This window comes from Sander lucioperca, chromosome 15 (genome assembly GCF_008315115.2).
Source record: "Sander lucioperca isolate FBNREF2018 chromosome 15, SLUC_FBN_1.2, whole genome shotgun sequence".
NCBI lineage: Eukaryota > Metazoa > Chordata > Actinopteri > Perciformes > Percidae > Sander > Sander lucioperca.
In genome coordinates, this window is record NC_050187.1 from 2,197,603 (window position 1) to 2,224,482 (window position 26,880).

Below are 26,880 nucleotides of genomic sequence, written 5' to 3' on the forward strand. Positions count from 1 at the left end.
TAAGCTCAGATACACTGGTCAGCTCAGGCTCAGAAACACAGGTCAGCTCAAGTCCGACAAGAGGTTGATGCAGGGCATGGCGCTGGGAGCCATGTTTTCCCCTCCTCCGTCTTCGGCCTCCACGACTCCCAGAAAACACAGCCAGGCGGGTCCCCTCAAAGAACTGCTTGCTGTTGGGGGTGCCCGCCAGACAGGCAGCAGTAGAGCAAACAGAAAAAAGTTCCGAGGAGGCAGGCTGGGTCAGGAACAGAGAGCCAGTAGCTAGGAAGCTAGTAGGCCGTGAAACAGGCAGGCTGGTTGTCTGCTGCACATGAGGCTCGGAAAGGCAGTCAGGCTTGAAGACAGAGAGGCGAGTTGGCTGCTGAAACTCTGGAAGACTGACAGGCTTGGAGACTGAAAAGCTAAACTCTCTCTCAGTAGCCTGCCAGCGAGCCTCCATGATGTGCCTAGCAAGGGCAGGATCCTCCTCATACAGGCCACGAAAAAATTCAATCATGAATTCACCATCAGAATCCAACGGGTGAATGAGAGGCTCAAAAACTGCTGGGTCCATTACTGGTCGGATCATTCTGTCACGGTTTGTCAGGAATGGCTTGGACCCAAATGCAGTTTAGAGGATTTATTTAAACAAAAATGAAGTACATACCAAGAAATCCAGAAAAAACAGGCAAAAACTAATTCCAGAACAGAAGAACAGGATCTCAAAAAACTGGAACTCAGAGACAAAGGGTCGACTCCAGACACAAACAAACTGACAGAACACAGCAACAGAATAAACTGATCCAACACCAGACAAAGACAAGACAGAAACTAAATAAACTAGATAACGAGGACTAACAGGGGACAGGTGACATTAGGCTGGGCAAACAGGTGAAACACATTAGGGCAATCACAAGGGAGGGAAAACTAAAGACAGGAAGTAACCTAGAAAAGACAAGGGAGACAAGACGGACTTCAAAATAAAACAGGAAACCAAGCAAAACAGAGAAACAAGACTACACAATAAAACAGAACCAAATACCAAAACCCTGACACGGACTGCTTTTCTCATAGTATTTTTTTGCATTGTTGTGCGCATGTAAATGTCCCCTAATATGAACCACTTAAAACAACCTCTTTTTAATTTTTTAGATGAAATATAGTTGACAGACTAGCGCTTAAAAACTTGTCTGAAGATGAGCCCCAACAGTTTTCTAAAATAACTTTGTGCATACATACTGACAAATGTACAAATGAAATGCAAATCCAGCATAGTGTTTTCTTTGAGGCGCTGTATAAAATAAATGAGATGATTTTCAAATTCCGAATGACAATATTCCAGATAATAATATACTGCTAATGTACTGCTGTACTGTATATCAATCTGGTGAATATGATGTATTTTACACTCGGCTCATTAAACCAGTGATCTGTCGTTGGCTTTTAAAGGAGGAGAGAGGACGAGAGGAGTTGATGTTGATGTTGGAAGTAAGTTTGTTACTGGAGGTCGCCCCAACTCTTCCTGCTATATGTTAAGAAATATAGGAATATTTTTTTTTACCATTTTAAAGAATTTCTTGAGAACTAATGATGAGACAAGAAATCTTGCTCAAAATGGCAGCAATACCAAGACATATTTATAGATGATATTATATTAGATAGACTTTATTAATCCCAAATTGGTAAATGTCAGTGCTGCAGCAGCAAAATATCACACAGCACACAAACAGAATATACAATAAACAATAAATAGGATAGAATACAAGATCAAATATTCAAAAACATAAAGCTAAAAAAATACAAAAGAAAATAGTGTACAAATGTGTATATAATTTGGGAATAAAAATGTACAACTACTTAACCCTCCTGTTGTCCTCAGGTCAAATTTGACCCATTTTCAAAAAGTTTCTATATCAGAAATTTGGATTTCTTTCAACCAAATTGTAAAAAAAAAATAAATAACAACAACGTGGATGGTTCCATACAACTAGTAAAGTAAATTATCCGTTGACTACTTTTATTGAATATGAGTGTTGTATTAAATTTTATGACATTTGAAAAAAAAGTTTTTTGGGATAAAAGTGAGAAAAAAAAAACGCTGAAAAAAATGCCAAAAACATCGGGGGGGGGAAAGCGACAAAAGAGTCGAAAAGAGACGACCAAAACGTTGACCAAAAAGTTTACATTTAAAATTTTGACCCAGAAAAACAAAATGTTTCTGGTTGGTCGACGGGAAGACAACACAAGGGTTAAACAGTATTTATAAAGATGTAAGTAAAACCTATGTCTGTGCAAGTTGCACTTGTTTTTCTGCAAACTGCAGTATTGTGATGTTTATGAGTCTCATCTAACGCTGTGATGAAGGGTTAAAAAGTTGTATTGCCACGTTTGATTGTTATGCTTTGTTGCTTTGGTCAAGTGAGCCATTCACTGACTAAATTAAATATATATTTTGAATTTCCTTCATCACATTTAGCCTATATCACATTAAGCCTTGTGTCGTCTTCTCGTCAACCATGAACTTGTTGTGCTTCCAGGTCAAAATTGAAAAAGAACTTTTTCCGATGTTTTTTGTCGTTTTTTCTGATGTATTTGTCAATTTGTCCATGCTTTTGGCGCTTTTTAAAAAAAAACCTGAGCTGGCTTAATAATATGTTTTACACTTACTCTTGGAAGTCTTAGTCAACAAACGTCATTTATATGAAATTATACATACGTTTTTAGTTAAAAAAGCAGAAATCATGAATTATTTTGACTAATAGTTAAGTGTTGAGTGGATCACAGATGGGTATATGTCAAAGTTTAGTCCAGATACTGTTTTGAAACCATTTAAACATTTTTTTTCAAATGCTTTTTGAATAAAACACCCACAAATTCAATGACAGTAATTATTAATTTTACCTGAAAAACGTTGTATGGAACCATCCATGTTATTTTTGGGCAATTTGGTTGAAAGAAAACCATATTTCTGATATAAACCACTTTTCACAAAGACGGGTCACATCTGACCCGAGGACAACACAAGGGTTAAATGCTACAGATAAAGTCAGAGCAACGCTTTCTAATCATTTGGAAGTGAAGAGAAAAAAAAGAAAAATTGTCAGCCGAGCAGTTCATCTTCCAGGGAGCTTTTGCTCGAGGTAAGCGTGCCGTCTAGTGCAGTGTATTTGTGTGTTTGGATGTTGTTCAGATCAGTGTATTTTCCAGTGTGCGGCGTCAAAGCTGCTTGTCGGTCCACGCTGTCTTGTATTTACTCTACATGGCTGTCTACGCACACATGCACACAATCCTGTTTGTATGTGTGTGTGTGTGTGTGTGTGTGTGTGTGTGTGAGTGTGTGTGTAAATCTCCTGCTGCCCCCCCCCCATCTTATTGCTTTCTTGAAATCCTGTTGATTCGCCCAGTCCCTGAGGCTAGAGACCCATACACAGCAGATGTTCCGCTGAAAAGGCCATGAATGTTTAATCATTTGTGTTATTGATGCCGCCTTTTTGTTTGTTAGCAAGTGTGAGCGACTGTTAGGTTTCTTATATGTCTATTTTTGCGTGTTACGCATTCATCATTTGCATGTGTGTGTTTGTGTGGCAAAGAGAGATATCTCGGAAAGTTTACGAACATCCGTGTTTTTCATTTTCTGTTTCTAAAAAAAAAATCTCACATGCCTCGCAATGAATGAATTATGAAATCTATTCAAAATGTTATTCAGGATCATTATTGAGGGTGCTGCTGTGTCAAATATCACATCAATGCACTCACAAAAAACAAGACAATCTATTTTTTTTTTTTTTGGTCAAACAGAAAGTTAAACCCTACTTTCGCCCGATCATGGATGAACAAACTGGGCTCCGTCTCTAAACTGTGATTTGTTGGACTTAAAGCTGCTGTTTTAGTATTTGAGCTGACAGCCAGATTTGATCATAATTAGACAGCATGCCGTGGGCTTTGATTGGCACGGTAATTGGATTGTCATTGGGGCTGAAAAGCTATTATCTTAGGATCATGCCCCATGAAATTTGTTGGAAAAACTTCTGTGGCCGTCATTAAGTCGGCCATCTTGGGGGCCTTCGCAAATTAGCTTTTTTTTTTTTCTTGCAGCCAGGAAGAGAGTGAGAAGAAAGGAGGAGGAAAAAAAAGAAAAGAAAAGCAGTACCTGTGCACCGCTGGGACCCTTGGATCCTTCGTATCGCAGCGAGGACAATCTGGGCTCTATTGATTAATGATATTAGCGTAGCAGGTAGCGCTAAGTCGAAAAGCGGCACGCTGGGTTATTGCCCATCGCTCTCACCCACTCGCCAGTAACGGGTGGGGGTAGGCGGGGTGAGGAGGGGGGTGGGATGCAGAGGGTGAAGGAATGGGATAATGAGAGAGAGGTAAGACTGGAAGGAGAGCAAGGGAGGGGAGCGATAGGAGGAAAAGGGGAAACTGCAGGGTGGCTTTTCATTTGCAATTGTTTATGTAAAGTATCAGGTGCGATACCCATTTCAGAGGAATAAGTAGCAATATGAGGTAATGGAAATGAGAATGGAGATGTGAGAAGGGAAATAGGTGGCATTTCTCAAAGCCATTTGGCAATTAAGTCAACTTACACACCTCTGAAACCTTGTAAAAAAACACCAGCAAAGATATCTGACTCCCAGTTTCTCACATTCTCGGTTTCTTTGCACCTCAGGGGCCATGAGTCACGATCAGACTTTTAGGCCTTAGTGTCTACAGCAAAGTGAATCACTGGATAAAAATGGACCGGATAATATATTTCAGAATATTTATTACCTGCTTTTCCAGACTTTGGAGACAGTGTTAGCACACTAAAACACATTCAAACCATTCCAAGTTTGTCACTACACCCAAGCCTTTTTCATACCATTTCATGTAATACTGACATTCTTAAATCATCGTACTGGATAAAAATACTCATTTTCCACTTCTCTCAAATCTCTGAGCTCACACATTCTGTTATTCTCCTGAATATTTTCAAATCTGCCAACCTCAACAGCCAAAGGGAGAAAACCAATTCTCAGCTGTGCAACTAAAGATTCCAGATATGTGAGATGTACCCAAAAATGCAGGGCCATACTTCTGCGTAATGTGCAAATACGTATGTTGCTAATTTTGGTTTTGACAAAATTGTTTGTTGTGTTTCTTCAAGCTTGAATACACTCAAATGCTTTCTGCAGGCTTTATTTAAACAGCTACTTTGAAATCACTCCTCCCTACTCACAAACTCAGCAAAAAACACTAAAGACTAAAATAACTCTGATTCATGTCTCCAAGTTAAGGGTTAACGTTAGTTTGGGAGAAGTAACTTTAGGACTTAACTTTGGGACACCTTTGTGTTTGTGTGCGTGCCAACCCGTTCTCACTCACCCAACTCGTCAAATACTGACGGCAAAGTCACCCTTTAGCGTCTGTATGGGACGCACCGGGCAGAGCAGCAGTAGCGAGTAGTATGAAAGACTGAAAATCCACGTAAGTGGATGGGTAAAACAACACAGGACTTTCACCCAGGAGACTGGGGTCCAGTTCCGGGGTCAGCCCTATGTTCCCACAACCCGATGGTCCCACAGCCCTATGTTCCGTCATTTCTAAGATTTTTTTTTTTTCACTGAAAATTAGGCCCTATGTTCCCACAGTCCTATATTCCCACATTTCTAGTACATTCTTAAAATTAGGTCTTGTGTTCCTACATTTCCCTTCAAGGGGTTAGGGAGGGTTAGGGGTTAGGCGAACAAAGGGCCTAATTTTGGAAAATAAATCTTAGAAATGTGGGAACATAGGGCTGTGGGAACATAGGGCCTAATTTTCAGTGAAAAAAAAAATTCTTAGAAATGTGGGAACATAGGCCTGTGGGAACATAGACACACTCCCTGTGTCCCATTCATGTCCAGCGTGTCACTGAAACATACATTTTGTAACCCCACCCACAATATTTTCCTAAACCTAACTGTCCTGTTCTTGTGCCACATGTCAGTTAAACATACAGTACGTCCCGACCCAGAGCGTCAAAAAGTGACGCCAAGAGTCCCGACCAAGCGAGTCTAAAAATGACGCCAAAGGGCTAGCCGCTAATGGAGACTTTTTGCATCAGTAATAACAGCAAAGGCACCTGACCCAAGCGTCGCTTTTTGGCGCGCTGGGAGTGAGAATGTGTTGTGTGTGCATATGCATGTGCACTGTCTCCGTGCCTCAGGCAAATGGCTCCTAATTTGACATTCCCACCCATCAAGGCCAATTCCTGTGCTGTAAATCCTCCGGGGGGCCAGGAGGTGACAACATGGCAGCACTACACACTGTTCCCACACAGAAAAATGATGACAGTAATATACTTGAATAAAACACTGTGTCATGCATTAGGGGGCATTATGTTATGCTGTTTCTTACATAAAACTTAGGGGGAGTGTGTGTGTGTGTGTGTGTGTGTGTGTTGTGCTTTGCAAATATATTAATTCTGGTTTATGATAAAGGCTTTCTGTACTAAACAGAATGTTTTGCATATGTTGATGCACAATTTATGCAAGATAATGAATGCAGCTGTACATAATATCTCATAGGTGTAATACAGCAGGGAAATGTTTTGTCCTGCTGATTGCAGCTCTCTCTGTGTCCCCCCCTTGTCTTCCATTGTGTCTGTGGGTGAAAGTTTCCATGCAGGCACTGTTGATCATGGCCTATCAAGTGTCATCTGATTTGCATTCAGTGGACGCGTCATTATTCACAACATTTGATGTCCACGAAAACACATTAGACCTCTCTGTTTCCGTGCCGAGTGGCGTTGGCCGCGACCGCACAGGCATCATTTGTGAGCCCAAATAGTCCAAATGTAAATTGATATGTAAGAAAATGCCCCATTAACTTTTTCATTAATGGTTATAATGCATTCTGAGTGTCATCCGCGGGGCGGTGCGCTTCCCTGAGCACGGCCACGCACACACGTGTGCCACACACACACAAACAACACAGAGGCACACAAACACGCTCAAACACATGCATGCAAATAAACAAACGCACACTGATAAACCGTACACACACTGAATGGGAATAATAAATACACACACACACACACACACACCTATATTATCAAACTTCACTTACATTACAACTGATGATTGATGATTTATGATGATTATATAGCAGTGCCAAAGGGGTAGCTTCTGCTTCTTCCTTTTCCTTTTCGGACTTGTTAAATTAATATTTTGTTTTTGTTTTTTTAGTTTTCATTGTATTATTTTTTTACGTGTTCAAAATAAAGCATTCATTCATGTATTCATTCATTAATCCATTCAACTGTAGATATTGAGAATAATTTCATTTTATCTTTGTTCTCTTTTATGCCATTTTACTTTGTTGGACCATTATTAAACCTTCACTAGTCTATATCCGCAACGTTCCACTTCCAGGATTGCTCTGTTGCCTACGGAAATTCCGCCAGACTTCACTCATTTAGGCCGGATATCCGTTACCTTGGGCTTTCTTTGTGTTGGCGTTTTACGAGGTGGATTTACGAGGAATATGGGTAACTGCTCCTCAGATCTCTGCAGGGTAAATCCAGACAGATAGCTAGACTATCTGTCCAATCTGAGTTTTCTGTTACAAGACTGTTATATCTTCTAAGGAAGAACCGAATGTCCACGACATCCAAATACTTTTGCAAGTTTAATACAAACGGGCAGGCATGACATCTTACAAGTTACTTAGTTACTTTCACGTCCCTCGCTAGCAACAACTTCTTCGGTCTCTCTTAACTAGAGTCAACATCTGGTCAGATGAACATACTCTGATTCAGAACTCAATGTAATAGCGCCTCCTTCTGGAACATCCGTTATTAGCAGCTAACTTCAGAAACAAATAAGGAAATTAACTATTATTCTTCATAGCTAAGTAACTGATATAGCTTACAGATAAGCATTCTTGTAACTTAATATTACTCTTAAGATATTACAATTAGGATACCACATCTCCCCCCAATTTAAGTTAACAGCTTATTACCTATAGAAGTTAACACCTGTAAGCTATAATGCACAATACATAACTTAAATGACATCAAATATTTGGAACATAAAACTATATATATATATATATATATATATATATATATATATATATATTTTTTTTTTTATATGTATGTATATGTTAAACTAGGAAGGTTCGTCCTTCCAGTGAGATCAAAGCGTATTGTTGCTCTATTCCTGAAACAGATCTCACTCTATTTAACAAAGTCTTTGAGATGCCCAGGCGAGCGTCTCTCCCGCTCGGAGCGTCGCACCGCTGGTGCAACGGGCAAGTCCAGTTGGACCCGAGTATTAGGAGCAAGCTGAAGATCTGGTGGCTCACTAAGAGGAGGTTCTCCTATGTCGTCCAAACTTGTAGGCAAGGGGCCCACAAAACCTCCAACCGTGTCCAACAAGGTCTCCTCTTCACTCTCAGACTCAGAACTGGGAACAGCGTCAGCCAGTCTAGCTCTCACTTGGTCCACGTGCCTCTTCATGGTTTGACCATATCCAACGATCACTGTATACGACACTGGGCCTGATGAGCTCTGGATGACAGCAGGGATCCACTTAGGACCATAAGAATAGTTCCTGACAAACACATTATCCCCGGGTGAGAAACTCCTCACTTTTCTGTTTGTGTAATGAGTCTGTTTCTGTTTCAGTTGCTTTTGCTGCACTTTTGATTTCACATCTGGCATGAGCAGGTCAAAAGCTGATCTGAGCCTCCGTGACATCATCAACTCTGCAGGTGACAAGCCTGTTGTTGCATGAGGTGTGATGCGATAACTGAACAGAAACCTTGACAACCTGGTTTGCAACGTATCATCCTTCATCTTCTTCATTCCCCCCTTGAAGGTCTGAACAGCCCTCTCCACCAAACCACTGGAGGACGGGTGAAATGGCGCTGACCTCACATGACGGATGCCATTCTGCTCCATGAATGACTCAAACTCTGAGCTTGTGAAACAGGCTCCATTGTCCGATACCAACATCCTTGGTATAGACCAAACACACTGAAACTCTGCCGCAGTTTCTCTATAGTAGCCTGGAATGTGGATGACTTCATCGGGTGGATGTCCATCCACTTTGAGTGAGCATCCACTATAAGCATAAGAACATTTGTCCTAGGAAAGGCCCTGCATAGTCCACATGAATTCTTGACCATGGTGACTCTGGCCATGGGTGCAATGGTGCAGTGGGAGGTGCCTTTTGGTGTTTTTGACACTCTTCACAATACTGCACTTCCCTTTCCACATCCTGATCCATACCTGGCCAGCATACATAAGATCTAGCCAGACCTTTCATTCTTGACATGCCGGAGTGTGACTGGTGCAGTATCTTGTCTCTGCCCTTGGTAGGTATGATTACTCTGGCTCCCCAGAGCACACAACCATCCTTTACACTTAATTCCATTCTTCTTTGGTGATATGGCTTGAAGTGAGCATCTGTCTTTTTAGGCCAACCTTTCAGGACATATTCATGAATTTGGGACAACATCACATCCTTAGCTGTTGAGTGCTTTATCTGGGTCGTGTCCACTAGCTTATCATCTAGCAGATCTATCATCAAGACTTGCTCTTTTGCCTCATTATCTTGCACTGTTTCTGACAGGCAGTCTGCTCAACGCGTCTGCATTGCTGTTGTTTTTTCCTGGTTTGTACACAATTTTGTACTCGTAGGCACTGAGGTGCACAGCCCATCTTTGCACTCTCGGGGAACCCATTTGTGGAATGGGCTTTTTTTCATTAAAGAGAGAGATCAACGGCTTATGATCCATGTAGATAATGAAGGCTCTTCCATACAGATATTTGTGAAACTTCTGAATACCAAACATAATTGCCAAGCCTTCTTTGTCCAGCTGCGAGTATTTCTTTTCAGCAGGTGACAATGTGCGTGACATGAAACCCAGGGGTCTCTCACTTCCATCATCCATCAGGTGTGATAAAACAGCGCCCACGCTGTACGGTGAAGCATCACATGACAGTATTAATTCACGGTCGGCTGAGTAATGAACTAACACCTCTGCTGAGTTCAGCAGGGCCTTGGATTTCTTGAAAGCTTCTTCCTGCTTCTTTTGCCATGCACAGCTCACATCTTGTCGTAACAGTTCATGCAGTGGAGCTAACAGGGTTGACAGGTTGGGAAGGAATTTATTGTAGTAATTTAGCAAACCTAAGTATGACTTAAGTTCAGTCACATTTGTGGGAGTGGGAGCCTCATTGATGGCTTTCACTTTCTTCTCCACAGGGTGAAGCCCCTGTGCGTCCACTCTGTGTCCCAGATACTCCACTTCCTCTTGCAGGAAAGTGCATTTATTTCTCCTTAAGCGTAACCCAGCCTCCTCCAACCTCGTTAACACTGCTGTGAGGTTCTCCAGGTGATCTGCTTCATCAACTCCAGTTACCAGGATGTCATCCAGGTACACCACCACCAGTGGAATCCCCCGCAATAAACCCTCTATGGTCCTCTGCAATATGGCTGGTGCTGATGCAACCCCAAAAGGCAGTCTGTTGTAGGTCAACAACCCTCGGTGTGTGTTTACTGTCAAATATTTTTTTGACTCATCATCCATGAGTATCTGCTGGTATGCGTGACTCACATCCAACTTGGAGAACTGTTTTCCTCCTGACAGTGCTGCAAACAGGTCCTCTACTCTGGGTATAGGATATTGTTCCAATGAGGAAACTGTATTCACAGTGAGCTTGTAGTCGCCACATAATCTTACAGTTCCAACAGGTTTCAGGATCGGAACAACAGGTGCTGCCCATTCTGCATATTTCACAGGTGTGATTATGCCTTCTGTCTATTTCTTCATCCACTTTCGCCCGCATGGCGTAAGGTACAGACCTGGGACGGAAGAATCTCAGGACAGCGTTAGCTTTTACATGGATGGTGGCTTTCGCTCCTTTCAGGGTGCCCATCTCCTCTTTGAACACATTCTCGTGTTTGCTCAGCACGTGCTGTAGTGTTTTCTTTTCTGTCGTCATGTGTTGCAACTATTGCGCTTTGTGTTTGAGTTTGATTTCCCTCCATCTGAGATGTATCTCTTCCAGCCAGCCCCGCCCTAGTAAGCTGGGGCCATTCCCTTTAACCACAATGAGGGGCAGTTTTCGTTTTTGCTGCTTGTATTTAACCCTCACGAGGGCTGCACCTAACACATTAACATGATCGCCTGTGTAAGTCTCCAACTGGATGTTAATTGGCCTCAAACAAGGGATTTTTGTATCCTTCCACACCTTTTGGAATGCATGTTCATTCATAACTGTGAGACTACAGCCAGTGTCTATTTCAAAGTTAACACCTTCCCCATTCAGTTTCATCTCCACCATGTAGGGGTCTACTTTTCTCAGGTGTACTTCACTCATGCGTCCCAATCTTAACTTTATGCAATTAAGGGTGAACGTGTCATCTTCTGAGCTATCACTTTTGCTTCCACCCTGCTTTTCTTGCACTTTGTGAGAACGGTATCAACTCTTTCCTTTCTTTGAATCTGCAGGTCTCTTCTTACACTGATTCTGTGCATTTTTGCTACGGCAAGCTCTAGCAATGTGCCCTATTTTTCCACAAGCATGACATTTCTCTTCTTTGTACTTACAGTCTGTTGCAACATGCTTAGTTCCTTTGCAACGGTAACACTCTCTTGTTGCTCCTCTGAATGTACCCGCGTCCTGTGGGCCTTTGTTGACCTTGAAGTGCTTCACTGTTGCAACTGGGTTTTGCCGATCCTGTGCATTCTTGTTTGCGGTCTCCGCTGTAATGTGTCACCGAATTTGCAATTCTGCGCTAGCCGACGTAGCTCTGCCACATACTCCATTACTGATTCATTATGCTTGCGATTACGGGAATCAAACTTGTATCTCTGCACGATTTCACTCGGCTTAGGATCGAAGTGATCTTTCAACAGGCTTACCAGTTCTTACGTTTTATCCTTTGGCTTTTCTGGTCTGAGGAGGTTTCGCATCAAGCTGTATGTCGATGCTCCAGTGACGCTTATGAGTATGGCTCTCTGCCGATCTCCATCGTCAATCTGATTGGCCTCATCAAACTGCGCCAGTATTTCACAATCCTCTTAATTAATTAATAATTAATTAGTTCATTTACGCTCTCCCCTTTCCAGCCGAAGTAAAGTCCGCGCCAACCTGCAGCTCCAACGTCCAGTATGCCACTCAATCCACCTGCATCCAGGCCAAAAAATGTATCCTCGTCGCCAAAAAGATGTTATATCTTCTAAGGAAGAACCACGACATCCAAATACTTTTGCAAGTTTAATACAAACGGGCAGGCATGACATCTTACAAGTTACTTAGTTACTTTCACATGTCCCTCGCTAGCTTCTTTGGTAGACTAGAGTCAACATCCGGTCAGCTGAACATACTCTGATTCAGAACTCAATGTAATAGCGCCTCCTTCTGGAACATACGTTATTAGCAGCTAACTTCAGAAACAGTATAAGGAAATGAACTATTATTCTTCATAGCTAAGTAACTGATAGAGCTTACAGATAAGCATTCTTGTAACTTAATATTACTCTTAAGATATTACAGTTAGGCTACTACAAAGACTAAAACAACCTTTGAACGTACACATGTTCCACCAAAACAAGTTCCTTCCTGAGACTATTCTACAGTGGCACCGTGGCTATGTCGGGCGCTTAGCATCGCCCAAGACGATTGTGATTGGTTTAAAGGTGCAGACTTATAAAACTAACTTTCTGACATGAAGCAGGTAAAGAAAGCTTCAAGAAAATCCAGCTCCTCTGGCACCATCTACAGCCTGTAGTGCGATTTGCAAAAATCCACCGCTCCCTGTTCAGATGCACCAATCAGGGCCAGGGGGGTGTCTAACTGCGTGTCAATCACTGCTCATGCACACGCATTCATTCTCCCTTGTGGGGGGAGGGGCTTAGGAGACCGTTTTGGGCTTTAGCGGAAAGGGGGGAGGGACTGAGAAGATGTTGATGTTCATGTTTTTTGGCTAAGTCCCGGATCTTCGCAATCCTACCTACAGCACCTTTAAAGAAATGCCAATAAACCAGAGCAGCGCTGTGGAGGTAGGTATGGCAATGTGAGACTAAACCTTCACTAATTCCTACTGCCAGATGTGTTTGCAGCTGTGTGAATAAACATCAGGGGGATCATGTTGGCTTTATTTTTCACCACTGCCCATTGCAAGAATATTCTTCACTCCTTTTAGCTCTGTTTTGGTCTCCACCTCTTTCTAAGAACAATCTCTGGCTCTTTAGCTGCTAAATGCTCCACTGTGTTCACCAGCAAGCTGCTAAGTATGTCTGTCTGCTGTTTGTGCTGGGTATGTAGTGTACAGTGGGTTTATCAGAACCTTTTCACTCCTGGAAACAAGGTTTATTGGACAGGAAAACCAGAACAATGAGCTAAAAAAGGCTGAGGGTGTTTTCACACCTATAGTTTGTTTGTTTCGGTTTGAATAAGTTGTTGAGTTTGTAAACTTGGAGGGTTTTACCCTTGGTTCGGTTTATTTTGACACGGAGAAAAATCCAAGCATACCAAAATGCATCACTACCAGCGCTTATTGGTCTGATGTGTCTTCAGCGGGAGCAATGAAGTAAATACAGAAAGAAGGTCCTGTGTTCTGGGCTAGTGCATATTTCTCGCATCTCCATGGTCAAACAAGCTCATTCCATTTAAATCATTTTTCAGACGTTTCGCAAGCGATGTCACCACCGAGACTTCGCTCTGCTCTGCCGGCGTCTGTCTCCAACTTCAGCATTTTGAACATGGAAATGCAAGCGACAGACGGTCTATTTCTGTGAAAGAAACAATGCAAGCTGCTACAGTTTGCATGCTCTGCCGGGGAGCGTGCCTATGTTCCCACAGCACTATGTTCCCACAGCCCTATGATCCCACATTTCTAAGATTTATTTTCAAAATTAGGCCCTATGTTCCCACAGTTCCCACATTTCTAAGATTTTTTTCCATAATTAGGCCCTATGTTCCAACCCGGTCAATCAATAGATTAAATAACGTGACCATTTCACGAACTGCCATGAAACTGGGCTGTATGTTCCCACATTTCCTTTTTCATAAATTTGTATCAGATTGTATCCCCCTTTCTCCCAATTTGGTAGCCAATTACACCTAGCCTATTATCCAGTAGCAATGGACTACAGATGGAATGTAACCCTAACCCTAACCTTAACCCTAACATAGGGCCTAATTTTAAGAAAAATCTTAGAAATGTGGGAACATAGGGCTGTGGGACCATTGGGCAGTGGGAACATAGGGCTGACCCCCTGTGCCGCATCGCAGATTGCAAAGCACACCTGACCACAGGAGCTGTTTAACTCAGATGGCCAGATATCCTGGCTATGGCCCTTATGAAATACTACATTTTTTAAATGCCTTGATCCCCAAAGATGACGATAAAGTTAAAGATAAGAAAATCTGTGACTTTACAATATATCGTCAAGTTTTTCCACTTTATCTCTTTTTCAACTACCTCCTACCTGTGTTACCCTTTTTATATATGTGTCTTTGCACACACATGCTAACAGTGTGTACACACAAACACACCAAGCAGCAGTCACTGCACCAGTTACTAAGCCTATTGTTTGGCGAGCACATCAAGCACTCATCCCTGAGTGTTTGCAGGCGGCTGAAGGGAAAGAATTAAAGGTGAGTATGTGTGTGTGAAACATTCACACACGCACACATACATACACACACACATGTACGCAGGTCGCTAGGCTGCAAAACCATGGCAACATTTATGGGATCAAGCAACTGTGAGAGTTTGGTTTATGAAACCGTTGAAGCATGGAGACTGCATATAACTTAGCACAATGTCTAAGTTGGCCACGCAGCAGAGAAACTCAGATCCATGGGTGCTTCATGGGTTAGACAACGTTATTAACCAGTCAGTTATGGTATGCATAGGAAAAATTGGATGATAAAAAAACAACAACAAAACAAAAATATTTAACTTGTTTTGTGCATCTTTGAGTGGCCTCCACCCTATTAACTTTTGTAGACACAATTATTTTCTCCTGCTTTGTTCCCAATAAAGGGACAGTTCACCCCAAATCAAAAATAGCCTATGTATTTTTAACCTGCAGTGCTATTTATCAATCTTGATTGTTTTGCTGTAAGTTGGCCAGTGTTGGCGATATCGGCCATAGAGATGTCTGCCTTCTCTCCAATACAATGGAACTGAATGGCACTCGGCTTGTGGTGCTTAAAAAAATAAATAAAAATAAAAATGCATTTGAAAAACTCAATGCAGATGGAAGCACACCGATAATGCTAGCTCACTGAGCTAGCTAACGCTACAGCTCAGCTGTCACGAGCCTCTCGTCCATGTATAAAGTACTTGATAGCAATACTTGAATAAAAGTACAAGTATCTTACTAGAAAAGGACTTTGGTAGAAGTTAAAGTCTCCTATTAGAATATTACTGGAGTAAAAGTCTTAAAGTATCTGATATTTACTGTACTTAAGTATCAAAAGTAATTTTCTGATAATAAATATCTAGCAGTTTTTCCACTGCTAGTACCAGCTCTACTCGGCTCGGCTTGGCTTGACTCAGCCGCGGTGCCCCGTCCTCCATTTTCCATTGCAGATTTAGTACCGCCTCATGCATGAGGCGAGCGTGGCTGGTCGTCATAGCGCCGCCGCAGGAAACTGCTGTGAGCTAACGCGACACACACACAGAACGTCGAAGGTGTGTTGTTGTTGCCACAGCCAGAAGACAAATTTAGTTTCAAAAGAAGCTGGAGGCAGCAAAAAAAAAACAACAGCTGGCTAAACTATTTAAAAATGGCGGGTTTGTTCAGGACATAGGCGCTGATACCGAAAATACTGAGCACCCAGTGCCAGACTGCCAGTAGGCTACATTCATTTAAAATTAAACATTGCAGTTGGTGCTAAGTGGAGTGTCTGTCATAGTGTGATTGGTTATGTCGGTGGCATTGATTCTTAATTTCCCACGAAGCTGATCACGGTTACGTGTAGATAAACTTTTCATCTCCAATCCTATCTGTATTTGTGAGAAGTGGCGCTGTCCTGAGTTAAAAACCTACTTTACGGCTTTATTAAGTCAATAGGCGTGTGTGTTCATGTCGGCCGCTGTCCATTTCCTAAGGTTCTGAAATGCAAACATTTTTTGACTACTTTTTTTTTAAAGGGCGTGCACCCGTGAGTACCCACGGAGGACAACATAAATCGGCACCTATGGTTCAGGACACCCCCGTCTGTCGCTAGCAATGCTGATGCAGTGATTAGTGACGATTCTTTCTGACCAATCAGTAGTCTTGCAGGTTTTCACATCACCTTTTGGTATCGCCTCAGCTCGCTTGGAACCTCGACGGAGGTGGTACTACAAAAAGTACCTGATAGCTGGTACCAGGGACTTTTTTTCATAATGGAAAACCAAAAAGGGCGAGTAGAGTCAAGTTGAGCAGGTACCATGTAATGGAAAAACGTCATATCAGTCATTATGCTTCCTTCTTTTCTTCTTTAGTTTTGGCCTATGTTTTTTTTTGGCCGCATGGCATCAAACAGACATTATTAATACATAATGTATTGTTTTGGGCGCTTTGAACACCACAAGCCGAATGCCATCTATAGGGGCATTACATTGGAGAGAAGGCAGACACCTCTACGGCTGATATCTTCTACACTGGCCAACTCACACCAAAATAATTTAGATTAATAAACAGCAGTACTGGTAAGAGGACAAATATGTACTTTTCATTTTGGGGTGAACTGTCCCTTTTAATGATGGTACAGGTTTTGGAGTGTGTTGAGTAGCATGTTCTTTCTCATATTTACAGGCATTTACCGCTTTGCTGTTTTATTTTATTTGATTTATTGCAGTGTTGTGCGAACCCTTATGCAACTCACCTGAGTGATACATTGCTTTACACAATGGAGTATTAGGGGTCACTATATTAGGAAATGTAGTAGTAAAGATAGATAGTCGGAGTGAGAACGGATTGGTCTCAATAGGAGTCATAAACTGTATATGCACATACCCGTTTTTATGTGTTTGTGAAGTCTGTATTACTGATTTTTTCTTTTCCTGCAGCTGTTTATGTTGCTGGTTCCTGCACCAATAATGCAGTTGATCACAACAGGTTTTGGATGAAGTCGAGAGACGCTGATATTCTCTTAATGTAGCCTTGAAAATATAAAAAAAAGACATATTTATTCACAAAAACACGAAGCAACATTAATCAGTGATGATGACTGCCAGCCAGCTAGCAGTCGGCGTATTGCAGCCATCACAGGAACAGCTGGATCCAGTTGTGATCATTTGTCCCTTTTTATACTTAGAATAGATGCATGAAAAACAAGAAAGCTTCAATATTGTTTTATTCTTTTCTGCACTTGTTCACCCACTCCCTTTTAATCTTCCTATTAAATTTACTGTTGAGGAGTGAAGACATTAACAGAGAGAACGCAACAGATAATGTGGACATTTCATGCGTAAGCTGCGTTATGAGCGATGTATTAATGGGGGGAAATTATTGTGCATTCAATTACGGCACAATGCCTTCCAGAGATGTTTGTGTGATTTGGCTGCGGCCTGCCGCGGCGGGGGTCCTCTCCCCTGACTGATGAGCGCCCTAATCTGCTAATCTCGTGACGAGGTGACGAGCGAAGAAATGCCTTGACTCGCTGCCCCGCTAACAGTGGCCAATAAAATTAAAGAGCCAGCGCGTGGCCGGGGCGCGGAGGAAGACGAGAGAGGAAATCAGAGATGGATAAACAAATAGAATCATAAAAAGGCAGGGGCGCTGGTGAAGTGGTAATTCAGTGGGAGTTCATTAGGAGAGAGATGGAGGAATGAGGAGCGGAGGGCTAAACTGTGGATGACATTACCTCTAATGTGGCTCCCCTGCAGAGTTTGTGATAGGGTGGCCGTTTCCGGCGAAAATAGTTTTTTTTTTAGCATGACGCCACGCTCACGGAGACAAACTCCCCGCTAAATAGGAATTTTTTTTGTTAAGCATTGTACTATTTTAGGGCTTCTCGAATGTGTTCAGGCATATAGCCAAGTTGAAACAACATGGACAAATGAGTTTTGTGGCATGGCAAATTTTGCAGGGCTGCTATGCAATGTTTGGAGCGGTAAAATAAAGCAACCTTTTTCTCTCAAAAAAGACCCCACCACCACATCAGTTACATTCCATCAATTGTAGTGTTTAATGTGAAACAGAAATAGTTTTCTTCTTCTGGATAGAGTGTCATTGCTGTCTCTAATAAGAAGCTGCTGAACATTCATTTTGTACACTTTTCAAAGTCAGTGAACATAATCTAATCTCATAAAGGGCCGATTCATTCATAAAAACTGCTCCCAAAAACTGATTTATGATTTGTGGTATCCATCCATGCAGATATATTTGGTTTGATATGTTCAGGTATTGGGGGTACCGGTCTCTGAGATTTCTTCTTTTCTTTCAAGAAAATGTGATTGTTTGCACAGCCCTACTCCATAACGTACAGTAAATATCAAGCTCCTAACGACAAACCCAACGCCATACAGCGTTTGTATCAAGAAAATGTGATTGTTTGCACAGCCCTACTTCAAGAAAATGTGATTGTTTGCACAGCCCTACTCCATAACGTACAGTAAATATCAAGCTCCTAACGACAAACCCAACGCCATACAGCGTTTGTATCATTTTGACTGAGTTGATACGCCATCCCTCTCTATCTTTATAATGCTGATTTTCCATCTCTAAAGCAGCAAGAACACACACTGCCCCCCAAACATCATACACAGCTAGATAGTCTTACAGCTTGAATCTTCATAAAACTGGTGAACTCTTATCAGTGTAAAATGTGCTATTTTTAGAAAAAGTATTTTTTTACACTAGCACCGGATGCAAGACTAGTCGTTGTGTCGTGTGTCGTCCTGTTCAGTATACACACAAAGTCTCGGAGGATACTGTAAGCAACCAAGCATCCAAAAATGAACTGCCACACCGAGACAAACGGGGTAGAGTTAACACACACACACACACACACACACGCAAAGTGAAACACATCAGGGTGGGGTAGACAATTGAAAAGGCGGGAAAACACAAGACAGGAAGTAAAACATGACATGACATGGGAGAAAACAGACTACAAAATAAAACAGGAAGCTGAAGCATAAAACATACACAAGGATGAAAACAGGGTAAAATGCAACAGAGAACACAAGAGACAGTAAAAAACAAGGAAACGGGGAATAAATGAACACAATAAAACAGGAAAACTATAACAGAAAATTGCAACCATGACAGTGTCTTAACCCTCTGATGTCAAAGGATTTTCTTGATTTTTAAATATATTCTTAAATCTACCTTGCATATAACCTGATCCCCATGTGTTTCATATCAAAAATGTTCAGAACAAACTCAGCTTTCTGTATAGTGAGGACCAAAAACGTGGCGATTAAGCTGAAAAGTTGATGTTATCTTTTTGGAATTCCTCCAATCTCTTGTGAAAACATTTACACCTTTAGTCATGCGGACAAATTGTTTTGGGGCTTGAAATGGGTTCAACAAAGTCATAAGTTCACAAAAGTACTGTAATATGAATAAAACAGTGAATGTATAATAAATGTCTTAAATAAAATATTGTAATATCGCTTTCTGAGTAGGAGTGTTGTCGGTTGTCCAAAGAACTTATTTTGGTGGAACATGTGTACAAGTTGTTTTAGTCGTGCAACAGAAAACTCTGATTGACTGGTGAACTCTTCGCAGTGTGAAACGTGCTATTTTGTCATCTATTTTTAGAAAAAGTATTTTTACACTGCCACCCGATGCAAGAATATTACAATGGTCATTTGTGCCATGTGTTGTTCAGTTCACTACACACAGACATGAAATCACATTGACTTTTTCTGACTTTGACTCAAATAAATATCCAAGGAAAAATCACTTGAGCTGCTCATAACGCATGTCTAAATTGCTTGATTCCCCCCCCACACACACACACAAAAACATAAAATTGGAAACCACTGGCCTAGAAAATGTATATACAAATAAAGGAGCTGCAACTTAAAAGGATACATAAGATTTACAGCCAGTCAAAAAGGCCCCAGTACCCCCCAGTGCAGTCACAGATCTTTGCATCCTGTTTCCTAGCTTATAAATAGTCACCAAAGGGGATTACAAGTGAAAGAAGTGTTCCTAACCGTACTGGTATTATCCGTTGCCATTGTCTGCCATCTACCTCTGGATGTCTTTGTAAGACCTCACTTCGTCTGTAAAGAAATTTAAGTTGCTCGTAGCGTTCTGGCGGATTTGTTGTCTGCTAGAGCGTATTTAGCAGATGAAACGTGTTTTTTTGACAAGCATGGTGGAACGCATATGTCGCCGAGGGCTACATCCTCCCCGACTCCCCTGTTGGGGCTACATAAGCAACGGATTGTGTGAAGACGAATGTAGCCGTTGTTGTTTTCCATGTTGGTATCTCGTGGCACTTTAATGTTGCCCGGAGCTCTAAGTGTGTGTGTGTGTGTGTGTGTGTGTGTGTGTATAATAAGAGTAGCTTGTTCTGTTCTGTCTCTCCAATGGGGAAATGTAAGTATGTACATTCACTCAAGTAATGTATTTCAGTGTGAAGGTTGAGGTACTTGTATTTTACTTGAGTATTTTCTTTTCATGCCACTTTCTACTTCTACTCGCTACATTTCAGAGAGAAATATTGTAATTTTTACTGCACTACATTCATCTGACAGCTTCAGTTACTTTACAAATTAAGATTGTTACACACAAAACACATGTAGTGTATAAAATACAATGTTTTATTATAAATTAAACTACCCAACAATATAACGGCCTACAAGTCCAGTTGATATGATTAGACCATTAAACTCAGTTTGGATCGTTTCCAGTTTCTAAAATGGGAGGACTTTTTTTGCATTGAGTACCTTTACTTTTAATACTTTGAGTACATTTTCCTGATGATACTTACATACTTTTACTTAAGTAACTTTTTAAATGCAGGACTTGCACTTGTAACAGAGTAATTTTACAGTGTAGTATCAGTACTTTCACTTATGTAAAGGATCGGAATACTTCTTCCGCCGCTGTTTCTCTCCATTACAGTATTGTTATTTTTCAACCTGGCTTCTCCAGAGTTCTTTTCATTTCTCCTTTTTTCTTCCTCCTCTCCTCTCCTCTCTTCTCTTCTCTTCTCTTCTCTTCTCTTCTCTTCTCCTCTCCTCTCCTATCTTCTCTTCTCTTCTCCTCTCCCTGTTATCCAGCACTTTAGAGTAGATGTAATTGCTCAGACGGAGCACTGTTGATGTAAATGCTGCTCCATGGCGGTGGCTGACTTAATGAACAGCAGGGCTAGCAGCCCTCTGGCAGCACTTAAACTTTAAAACATCTATTATTGAGGCGTGAGAAAAAAAAAAAACAGAGTGGCCAGCGCTGACCCCTCTCTCAACAATCTCTTTTTATATCGCTAGTCATGGGGGCGGAAGGGTTGATGTTGTTGAAAGATAAAGGTGCTGCGTGTAGCATTTTTTAGAAACTTCAGTGCATCACCAGATCATCATTACATTTGATTGTGATAACTTGGTTTAAAGTGCAACAATTGAGCATGCCTTCACTTTTAATGCCAGGAGTAGCACAACTCATTCACATACGTGAAGAAGGTTCCTGAAACTTGGATGCAGGACTTACTGCAGGGTGCAATTTTCTGGGGGGATTTCCCCCTTTCTGGTCTACATATCCCTGCCTCTGCTTAATTATTTTAATTTTATTCTTAATCATTTTTACAAAATGTACCCCGCATCCCCTCAAAGTGATCAATGCTACTTAGTGGCACTTAGTTGTGTTTTATGTTGACACCACATTGGGCTATATCATTTTGAGATTATTTTCCATTGGATATTGAAGTGCATATTTAAGTGTTTTGGCATGGCTGGCCTAGTGGCATTATATCCATGGTATTGAAAGGGGGATTAGGGTTGCACGATATTGACAAAATGTGATATTGCGATATTGATTATGAATATTGCAATATCGCTTTTTTCTTTCTCTTCTCTGATTCGTTCCGTTTTGTTGTCTCTATCTATTTCTTCACTTACACTGTCACTCTGTCGAAATATGCACACACGTTGTACGCTCCATAGGGTTTGTCACGTAGTGGACCCGTGCACTGACGTCCACTAACATGTGCAAGTGGCACAGTAACTGGCCAATGAAACGATGATCATTATAGCGTTTCAAGCGGGCTCTAAATCAAACACATCTAAGCCACACAGCCAATGGATGGGACGCAACGCTCCAGAATTTAAAACAAATATTGCAAATATTGCAACCCCTTTAGATATAATATTGCGCAACGTGATATTGCATTAACGATATTGAGTCGATATATCATGCACCCCTAAGGGGGATTTAATTCTTGCATGTTTTGTTTTGTTGTGCATGATTAAAACCCTCTGCTTTTTCCGCAAATCACACCCTGACTTACTGTACACAAAAGCATTTAATTAAATCTCGATCGAGGAGAATTTAGGTGTAAACAGTGCAGTGTACTGTAGTTCCATCCTAACTTCTCTTCCTGTCTTGCTGTAGGAGTATTTAAAGGCATGCTGGAGGCGTTAAGATTAGCTGAACCTTCAATTTAAAGTGCCCATATTATGAAAGAATCACTTTTTCTGGGATTTGGGGTGTCTCTGGTGCTTCCACATGCATACAAACTTGGAAAAAAAACATCCATGCTGTTTTGAGTGAGATACGGTTTCTGAATGTGTCCTGCCTTCAGTCTACGGGTGAGCTGTTCAAAATCGGCAGGGCTTTTTACGTCACTAGCCGAAACGAGGTGGCTAACCGTAGCATGCTAGCTCGTTCTGAATGGCAAAACACTGCTACAACACACACTAGTTCACCATAATCTACAAAAGAACTACTTACATGTTCTGCAGGTATTCCACACAAAGTTGGAAGTGTTCCCTCGTTTAGAAGAAGTCTCCCAGCTAAGCCTGCCTTGTACTACTGAAGTTGTAGAAACAAACAGCTAGCTAGATGATGTGATCTTACCTAGCTACTGCGCATGTGCGACTGCCAACAAAGATGTTACAGCAGTGAGAGGTCTCACTCTGTAGCTAAAACAGAGACCTGAACACAGGGTGAAAAGAGGAGCTGCAGCAATGAGCAGTACAACAAAAATATGGTGTTTTTTGAAAATTAAACCATGTAAACCTATTCTGGTACAACCTCAAAATACAATTATGAACCTGAAAATTAGAAAATTAGCATAATATGGCCACCTTAAACAAAGATATTGCGGGCGCCGTAAACACGTATGCTTACCTAAATCATGAACCCAAACACCTTAGCTAGAGTGAAAACAGTGTCAGCATGAACATACTGAAGGAGAGCCTATCCTTAGGTGAGTGCGTATGAATGGGAGTATGTGTTATGTGTTAACTTCCCTGACCTTGGTAGGATGGAAGCGCTTGAGGCATCACTGTCTTACCATACAGCTGTTATGTCTCCAGTCTTCTATGGAGACAAGAGGTACATCTCGCTTCCGCTTAAATTGCATCCCTGGCTCGTCCACTTGCCTCTCTTTCACGCGCCTTAGTCCGTCCCACCGAGGCAGCACGGGAGAGACGCGAGGAGAGAGGAAACGAGGAAATGTGTTTTAGGATGCGTTCAGACAGCCTGCGTCGGCCGTCCTACGGTTCGGCAAAAACTCATGGCCTTTTCCATTCATTTTCAATGGGGGTAGTGCGTTTAGGCTGCGGCGGGGTTTACCAAACGGGAGACACTCAAAACAACGTAGTTTGAAAAGTTGAGACCGACTCAACTTTTGGAGAAAGTCATGTATGTATATCATATCATATCATATATGTATATCATGTGTGTGTTTTGAGCTCTGGTTTGAGGCGGTGTGAGAATCCCGTACAGGAAACGGGAAACATCACTGCCTTTATGGCTGCCACAAGAAAGTTTTAAAACACTGATGGAAAAAAATGAAAAACAAGCACTAAACTGCCTGGTAGTTTGTGTAATAGCTGGATGTTTCCTGCAACAACAAAGCACTTGCTATGTCTCGCGGTCGGAAACGTCAAAATCTATAAAGGATATGATAACTCTTGTTATGATTTGATACTATAAATAAAATTGAATTGAATTGATAGTAATAGTGAAATATAAAGTCTACTTGTGCTTTGTTGGGGGGTTTAAGAACACAAAACAGCAGGACGTCACACAAATGGGCCATTTCATTGACACTGCCCCCCGCCGCACCACCCTGCGGCGAATTGTCGGATCGCTTTTTTTGGTGCGAATGCCCCGTTAGAGGGATGAGACTTCCTTTCCTCTAAAGCAACAAAGGAATTTGTCAGCTGTATTGGCAGAGTTAGCAACGGCTTTCAGCTGCATGGCTGCCGGAAAGGCTGCTCTCGTGTACCCTTATCAAAGCTCCACAGAGATCCCTCCTCCATCCTAGCTCCTCTGGGCAGGAATAAGAACTTTGAGATGGACTTCCAGAGGAGGGACAGAACCACTTTTGGTTCAGCCAAGGACCGAGGAGCGAGGAACTATCAAATAAAGGAATTGAGATGCACCTATAGAGTTGAACTACTCTTCTGCCTGAGACAGGTTATGACCTACTGTTGTTATGTAGGACACTGACCCGAATGAGACCTGGGTACCACTGTCTCAATTTACACAGCATGTGTTCGTAAGATGGAAATTCCACCACAACTTCGGATAATGAACATAGGACAATATGAGGTCAATATGGTTGTCTATCGGCAAAATTAAGCTGTAGATGGTGGACCGCTATATTTTGCCCAGTCCCCACCATGATACAAATGTTTTGGGTCATTCCGCCCAGCACTACTCCAGTCCCCCCGGGCTTTAAAGTTCATTCAGAGTTTTTGGGTTCTTGGTGAACGGTAGTGTATATCAACCACATTCCACGGGATGTCCCTCATTACGGCCGGATGTCCGTTACCTTCCGCTTTCTTTGTGTTGGCGTTCTAAACTCCGGTGGATTTATGAGGACTATGGTTAACTGCTCTTCAGATCTCTGCAGGGTAAATCCAGACAGCTAGCTAGACTATCTATCCAATCTGAGTCTCTCGACTAAAACAACTTTTGAACACGTTCAAAAACAAGTTCCTTCCAGAGGCTATTTTGCAGTGGCACCGTGCTTCCGTCAGGGACAAGCGCCTCTCAAGACGATTGTGATTGGTTTAAAGAAATGCCAATAAACCAGAGCACATTTCTCTCCCATTCTGGAATGCTGCGTGGACTAGCCAGACCTTCCTCCGCAGCACTGTGAAGGAAGGTCAGGCATTACTAGGTGAAGGGTAATGAAAGCTGCAAGTCATTATTGGTGAGCTTTTTCTTCTAAAGTAAAAAAAAATCAACATACTATAGATAGAGTGCTGTTAAAATGATATATATGGCACCTACAAAGAGAAAACTAAAAGTGCTGGGCCCACTTTAAACCATTGCCATCCTTTGGTTAAATGTAAATACAAGCTATAAGTGCCGATGAAGTCAGAGTTAGCTTAATGCTAACCCCTCTTTCTGTTTTCCTCTATCTCTCTTCCTCTGGGAATACAAATTTAAAAGGCCATTATACTCCATCACCTCCACCATGCACAGTGTCACTGCCATCGCTGCAGTGTCAAGTGTCTTATTTCTGTGTTAGAGGGGGAGAGATAAGTGTGTGTGTGTGTGTGTGTGTGTGTGTGTGTGTGTGTGTGTGTGTGTGAGTGAGTGTGAGAGAGAGCAAACGTTTGCTTAATGCGCTACCCACTGAATGTGTGTGTGTGTGTGTGTGTAAGTGAAAATATATACTGTACGAGAGGTTAGCTGTGTGTGTGAGTGGGCCTTGCTCCGTTCTGGACGCACTTATCTCTCCTGCTGTGTAATGGATCCTACGGGATATTTGCATAAGGTATGGAGGTGATGTCATTTGGTCCTCAGAGCTGCATTTCAATGATGGTTGACTGTTGGCAAAAGTGGACATACTCAAACAAGCTGCACCACTTCAGTTCCTTCTGTTCAAACTTTGGTCAAACTTTTATTCAGTTGAAACATGGTCAAACAAATGTTTTATTAGGATTTTGGGTCTTATTTTCATAGTTTTGGCCATCGTTTACATTGCAATAACATCGATGTATGGAAGTTAAATGCTGAGATGCGGGACCAACAGTTCAAACATGTGAATAGTCAAACGATCATGGGATCCTGGACTTACCTACCGTGCTTTTCGTAGTTCTGCATGCAGAGGTTTCTTGTGCAAGGAGGAATTTTTGGCAATATCAATGAGAGAATGGGCCCCTGGCCACAGAGGCACAGATTGGTCAATATTAAAGGATAAGGCTGGTAATATGCTATATTTTTTGTTACCTATCCCATCAAAAAGACTTAAACCAACAATTTGTTAATCTGTCTCCCAGTACTTTCCGACTTCTCTACCCATGAGGCTGTGCACATTGGTTTTTAAGAAAGTAAAAAAAAGAAAAGAAAAAAAAGAGTACTAAACAACAGTTGGTGACATTAAAGAACGGCTTGTTTATTGCTAAGGCCATATGGTCAAAATGAAATGATTTAATAATAATGTATAACAATAACAATAATTTATTTCACTAGTAAATTGCTGTTGAACAACAAAAACAACCACCAGATGGGAAAAGGACATTTACAATAACTTCAAATGCACCACGAGGCTGTAGTTTACCAGTTTCATTGAACGCACCGTCTGTGTTGTTTTTCCGTCGGCAGCTACAGATAGTTAGAATAGTGTTGAATCCTCTACAGTAAAACACAGTCAAACTTTACACCGTTTAGCGTTAGCTATCAGCATTTTAACCGTTTTTAATCCAGCTACTAGCTAGCGGTAGGCTAACATTAGCTACTGTTGAGTATAGTGTTAACTAGCTAGCGGTAGGCTAACGTTAG

The 26,880-nt window shown here is 41.7% G+C and overlaps 1 pseudogene; it reads right to left on the minus strand.

Moving 5' to 3' along the window:
• Positions 1-8,100: 8,100 nt before the first annotated feature.
• On the minus strand, positions 8,101-11,711 carry LOC116044143 (annotated as a pseudogene).
• Positions 11,712-26,880: the final 15,169 nt, after the last annotated feature.